At 41.3% G+C, this 7101-nt stretch overlaps 1 non-coding gene across 1 annotated transcript; it reads left to right on the forward strand.

The window, feature by feature from the left end:
* Nucleotides 1–1555: 1555 nt before the first annotated feature.
* LOC131241639 (small nucleolar RNA R71) lies at nt 1556–1662 on the forward strand. Its single transcript, XR_009169199.1, has one exon. It is a non-coding gene; the product is annotated as a small nucleolar RNA R71 (small nucleolar RNA).
* Nucleotides 1663–7101: the final 5439 nt, after the last annotated feature.

Genomic DNA, 7101 nt, shown 5'->3' on the forward strand with positions numbered 1-7101 from the left:
ACTCCCGAAAGACATAGTCATGACACCATTCCTGCAATTGGTAATTGCGTTTGAAGTGGCAAGGAATGGGCGACCAAGAATGATGGGAATCTGAGTGCTCATGTTACTGATGGAATCAGTATCCATGATGATAAAATCTACAAGGTAGTAAAATCTGTCGACCTGAACCAACGCATCCTCAATTATCCCTCTTGGTACACAAACAGAGCGATCAACAAGTTGTAGTGTGGTTAGGGTGAGTTTTAATTCACCCAAACCTAACTGTTTGTATACCGAGTAGGGAATCATATTGACGCTCGCTCCTAAGTCAAGAAGTACGTGATCAATTCGATAGTCCCCGATTACACATGATATGGTTGGGCTACCGGGATCTTTGAATTTCTGCGGCACATCCTGCTTTAGGATGGCACTCACTTTCTCAGTCAAGAAGATTTTCTTTTGAATATTCTGTCGCATTTTGGTCGTGCACAAGTCCTTCAAAAATTTGGCATATGAAGGTATTTTTTTTACAACATCAAGTAGAGGAATGTTGACCTTCACTTGTTTCAACACCTCTAGAATATCCTGAGAGTTAGAGATAGGTTTTGGTGTAATCAACCGTTGGGGGAATGGAACAATCGGTTTCCCTTGAGGTTTTGGTTCTAATTCATGTGGAGCAATACTTGGTCTATCATTGTTGTCCTCTTCTAGATCCTTAGGCTTTTCAGCCCTAACCGGAATGGTTTTGTTAATGATCTTCCCACTCCTAAGAGTGGTGATAGATTTAGCTTGTTCAATCTGATTTGAAAAGCTAGGGTCACTTATTTCATATTGTGGTTTGGCATTGGGGAGAGGGTGAGCAAGAAGCATCCCCTTTCCCACAATTGCTAATTGTGACTCCATTCTTTGGACAGACGACACGAGCGTTCCAATTGCTGATCTGATTTCCTAGATTGCTTGTGCCGTATTCTGATTAAGTAGCTCTTGGTCTTGAGCATGTTTTAAAACTGGATCCTCTTGAGGTTTCACTTAATTTGGAATTTGATTAAAGAAACCTTGAGGAGTAGTAGTTTGTTCATTCCTCCAACTGAAGTTTGGATGATTTCTCCAACTAAGATTGTATGTGTTAGAGGTGGGTCCATTGAAAGGCCTTTGGTAATTATTTACAGCATTGGATTTCTCGGTCAGTACCTCTTGAAAGGCAGATATAGTTGGATAATTTTTACTTGTGTGACTGTTACAACCACAAATACTGCAAACAACTTCCTTACCCTTGTCCTTCCTTGATTCCATGGCCTCGAATTTCTTTATGAGATTAGCCACTTTATAATTGAGATCATCATCCTCTTTTAGAAGGTATACTCCGCCCATTTCCTTTGATTGAGTGGGCCCAGAAGTGGTATTTGATTTTGGGTATGTGTCCCATGCTTGTGTGTTTTCAGCAAGTCAATCCAAGTAATCCCACACATCATCGACATTTTTATTTATAAATTCTCCATTGCACATTGTCTCGGCCAATTGGCGCATGGAAGATGTCAGTCCATCATAGAAAAAGTGTGTAATGTGCCACATTTCAAATCTGTGTTGTGGGCATGAGCTGACAAGATCCTTGAACCGCTCCCAACATTGGAAGAATGTTTCACTTTCCTTTTGGGCGAAGTTCATGATTGACTTTCTAAGGGTGTTCGTTTTGTGATATGAAAAAAAAAATTTATGAACTCCCTTGTCATGTCATTCCATGTGCCAATAGATTGGGGACGTAGTGAATGTAACCACGTCTTAGCTTTCTCTTTCAAAGAAAGGGGAAAGAGTTTCAGCCTGGCCGTGTCCTCAGATACATTAGGAAAGTATAAAGTGGCTATGATTTCATCAAACTCTTTCAAGTGTAGATACGGATTTTCAAATTCAAGCCCATGAAACTTTGGAAGGAGTTGGATCACCCCTGTATTTTCTGAAAAAACCATGCATGAGGACATACTCACCCCTGCCTGTTGTAAATAATCTCGTAAAGTACGAGGCGGGGGTGCTTGATGTACCTCATTCTCATCCTGGATGTCCTCCACCATAGGTTGGGGTAGAAGATGTTGATTTGCGGCCATAACCTGTATTTTTTGAAAAAACCATGCATAAGGACATACTCACCCCCGCCTGTTGTAAATAATCTCATAAAGTACGAGGCGGGAGTGCTTGATGTACCTCATTCTCATCCTGGATGTCCTCTACCCTAGGTTGGGGTAGAAGAGGTTGATTTGCGACTATAACCTTAGTTAACTCTAAGGATCTCAAGTGGTGTCTAATCCTGCGATGGATAGATAACCCCTCAACCAACGCTCCTTGAGATGTAGAGTGTTGTCATGAATCCACTTGGGCATGAAACACTCGCAACACTCAATTCAAATTCTAAACCTAAACTTAAGAAAAAGGAAGAAATACAAATCTAAAAAATAAGAGAAAAGAGTTGGAAGGAAGTTACCAAAATAGAAGTCCTAAATTAAGAACCTACAAAACAAAACAAACCAAGTTAGTTTCTACAGATAGAAAGTCTAGAAATAGCAGGAGATCTTAAAATAAAAAGTAAACTAGTTTCTAAAAAAGGAAAAATTTCTAAAAAAGAAAATAGAAAGTTTCTAAAAACAAATTAGGAAAATTCTAAACCTAAAATAGAAAGAAAGTTAGTTTCTAAATTAGAAGAAACACTAGAATTAGAAAGTTTCTAAAGATAAAACCTAATCTAAAATAGAAAACAGAAAGACTAGAAAATTAAAAAGAGATTACCAATTTAGAATGTGTATGTCAAGGTCCTATAAAACAGAAAAACAGGTTATTTTCTAGAAATCAGAAAAATCTAAACCTAAAGATAGAAAATCTTAATCTTAACATAATTTTAAAACTAGTCAATTTCAGAAAAACCTAACCGTCAATCCCCAGCAACGGCGCCAAAAACTTGTTCACTCCCCAATTATAGGGTTGTGATGTAGTACTAAACTCGGTAAGACCGAGGTCGAATCCATAGGGACTGAACTTTGTACGTATTCTGAAAATAACTCGAACTAGAACTAGGCGAAGATGTAATCTAAATCAGAGAGAATTAAGAGAGTAATGGTGGATTATTAACTAAAACTTGGAAAATCTAAAGGTGGGAAACTAGGGATTCAGAGGATCCACTTATAGAGATCAGGGAGATCTATGCTTGATTCATGAACTCAACTGGACTTCGAGTCCCATCTTCATCCAGTTGGAAGATATATCACTAAACTCAATCTGAACTTCTTTTGATCTAGTTTTCAAAGAGATGAAAGGTATGAGAATTAGAGTTGATTCCATCACAAAACCATGCCCATGTGACAAAACAAACAACAGAATTAAACCAATCCACATCCAATCTAAGGGATGTATGAATGTTAGGAAGGATTCCGTCATCCAACCATGCCCTGGAGACGATGGTGAACAACAAGATTCTCAAATTCACAAACCCTATAATGCAAAGGAAATACTCAAAGCCATTGTAGATCTATTGTAATTTCATCACAACAAACTAGTAAAAACTAAAGTCATTCCTATTAATCAAACTAGAATCAACATCAGTTCATAACATGAATTAAAGCTGTAAATTACCACCCATCACGCCACAAGCTTCACCTCTTAGCCCTAGCTAAGAGGCTTAGCTTATCACAAACATAATTAAGCCAAAACCAAACAAATAAGGGAAAGGAAGGAGAAAACTCTGAAATCAGGCCACGCTCCACATTGTGATCTCTCTCCCTCTCTCTGCCTGCTCCCGTTCTTGCCTCCATGGCTGTCCGTCCTCGTCTACATCCAGATGCCTCTCTCTCTTTCTCCCATGTCCTTTTATAGACAGCAATAGGTCAGCTGGGCTAGAGTTTTACGCAGCATAGAGAAATCGCGAAACCACAGCTCTGTTTCTTGTTGCGAAACTGCAAAGACAGTCTTGCGTGCGGTGAATATTTTGGAAATCTGTGATCAGATCTACCTGATCTGATTTCTTGGGGACGATCCGGACTCCTTTTCCGTAAGTTTGGACGGTCAGGATCGTGGATCTGATCCTAACCATGATTACAGAATGGCCTGGAACGGACGGGTTTTATGGACGTGCGTTCCTGCGTAATAGAGTGCGCTGATGTGTTCGGTGGGCCCCACAGTGATGTTTCCGGAAGAATCCACCCCGTCCATTGAATTTGTGGCGAAAAACTAGCCGGGAAGGAGTGGTTTTGGTCAATTTTTGGTTCGGTCCACTGATGTTTTCTTCCGCTGTCCATCCTGTGTTTGATTGCGATTTACATGTGTGTGCACGCATGGGAACAGAAGGACAACTAAGTGAGGGTCATACCCGCTCTATGGAGTGAATAGACGGTCTAGATCACTAATTTGGATGATGAGTGAGCCCCACTACATAAAAACGGTCAGCGCATGCAAAGACGCTGTTGCGTCCTGAATCTTTTTTAGAAATAGTCGGTCAGCCCTCTGTTCGACCAGATCCCATGTCCGGTGTGGTTCGCATGCGCATGTGCTATGTACACGCACGTGAGCATTCGGGTGCATCGTGATGCGTGTGCGAAATCCGCTCCGTTCCTCCATTTTTCCACCCTATTTAAGGGGTTGAGACCAAAATTTAAGTATATCCAGATTTCAGGTGGGCCTCAGATCAGAGTTCTATGGTCTGATCTATCCGTTGAGACACTTACACAAGAATTCAATGGCTGAAATTCGACGTGTACGGTTAATTTTGGGTCTTCAGACCATGTATAAAGTTTCGAGCCAAACGGATGGTGGGAACCCTGTGATCTTGCAATCTTGATGATTTTCAGGCCCATTTAAAGTGAGTGGCATGATTTTCTCGGATCTCTAGCATGTAAATCCTTCGATATAGGTCCCCCGGGGTCCATCCTTTGACCTGGTGATTCCTGAGCGTTAAATCCATGCTTTTAGCATTCTTTTCAGTCCATGCTCTTAAATTCATCTTACAACACAAACATGATTAAAATAGGGCATTAAACAGTATCATGTTCATAAAAGCAGGTAATAACTGGGGTCTAATATGCAATATTTGACCCTCAAGATCTGGCATTATAAATGGGGCTTCTTTGGGGCACCCCTCTCCCCATACGAATTTGTCCTAGAGAAAGGAAAGAGAGAAGAGAGAAAAAGGGAGAAAGAAGAGAGGAAGAAGAGAGGAAGGGAGAGTGTAGAAGGTGAAAAGTGGACCATAGATTGAGGTGGGGCCCAAGGGAGTCTGATTCTTGCAACTCATCACCTCTTCCTCAACAAATCTTTCACCCACAACCGAAAGGACCCCTCTCGCCCATTGAGTAGGTAAATCCTTCATCTCTTAGAAACCCCTCATGTTAAGGGTGAATTTGCATGAGATTTTAACATGCAAGTACATTGTCTTAGGGTTCCGGCCGATCGACACCGAGTTCGGCGCTCCTAGGTCGTTTTTCAAGCCTTTAATGATCCATAGGTGCAGACTATTGTTCTTAGGTGGCATAGCACCAATTTTAATATGAAACTAATGATTTTGCTTGTTAGGTGATGTATTTGGATAACATAGCAAAACCTAGACAAAATCTTACACTTTAGATCCTCCCCAAATCAATGTGGAATGATAATGGAATGCTTATTGTTTCTCAAACAATGATTGGGTATGCTAATGATGATTGCTTGTACATTCCTTGCTCGATTCATGTATGATGTTTCCCTCATAACATGTTTAGTACGCTAAACCTTGTGTATATTTTGGTATTAGGAGATATATGAAATGCTTGACTTCCTTACTAACCCACACAACACTTGTACCTTTATTCATGATACTGTTAGCATTTACTTTGTAGAAAATTTTGGATTCTATGTTAGGAAATATGAATGCATGCTATTACTTATGCTAATTGATAACCCTAACTATTGGCATGTTATGATATACCATCAAGCCCTTGGGTTGGTCAGAAATCTGAGGAGAGAGACAGTAGTCCCGTTGGTAGGACTATCCTGAGACTAAACAAGTGGATTTGGGCGGGTGTGTATGGGCGACAGTAGTTCGACTACATAGGTTGCTCATACCCGATGTCGTCTGTCACATGCTTGCCTGAACTCGTGCGGTCTAGCCTACTTACTGACCAACCTTGTCTGTAAACCCTATTTGCTCACATATATATGGAACCTGGAACACCCTTCAACCATTGTAGTCGATTGCTAACTATTTGGAGCTGATCCACATACTCGTGAGTCGGGCATGGTGGAATGAGACACTATGTCCGAGCTGTCGGCCTATGCTGGGGTGATGAGCCTCCCCGTAGTGACTCCGAGTGATCCCTATTCTCAGCATTCCCCATGTGCTTGAAGTCAGGGATGGGGAATCTGACGGGATCAAGGATCACGGAGCCTTGGCCTCGCACGTTGAGGGGCCTTGGCCCCGCAACTAGTTGAGGGCATTGATACTTGGGGTGTATCAGTTTCCCCAACCTGCTGGATGAATGAAACTAATTAAGAACTCGGCTAACACTGCCATCGCATCGCACTAGCTAGGTTGGCGACTCGGTAATCGAGGTCACGATGAGGGAGTGTTGTTCATACATGATAGTTAGACGAAGTCACTTGAGGGAGTATTGTGGCGAGGGCATGCATCATATCATCTATCATACATATGCATTAAGTAGATTAGTTAGGTATTTATGAATGCTTGTCTTTCATTAAATTCATAATATAATTGATGCTTGATTACAACTTAAGGTTAATAGCACCCACTGAGTTGATTACTCACTCCCACTCTGGAACGGTGTTTTAAAATACCAACCAGACTCTCCCATAGATGCAGGTGACGTAGAGTACGAGAAGCTTGACGGCGCGAGTCTTAAGGAGGAGGGCGAGCCAGTCCTACTTCCAGCTGATGGACGGTCCTCCATTGGCCTAGTGGACAGGTTTTGGGTCGCTGAGTGATGGACTCAGCGCACTATTCTTTTGGACTTGTCATTCTTTTGTGATTTTGTTGGGCAATGCCTTGTGTGACCCATTTATATTCTTTTAGACTTGTATATATATATGACCTCTTTCATTTTAGTAGACTAGTTGTGATTGTGTTTCATGTTCTAAGTAATTCCATGCTGCACA

The sequence above is a fragment of the Magnolia sinica genome, chromosome 3, assembly GCF_029962835.1.
Source record: "Magnolia sinica isolate HGM2019 chromosome 3, MsV1, whole genome shotgun sequence".
Taxonomy (NCBI): Eukaryota; Viridiplantae; Streptophyta; class Magnoliopsida; order Magnoliales; family Magnoliaceae; genus Magnolia; species Magnolia sinica.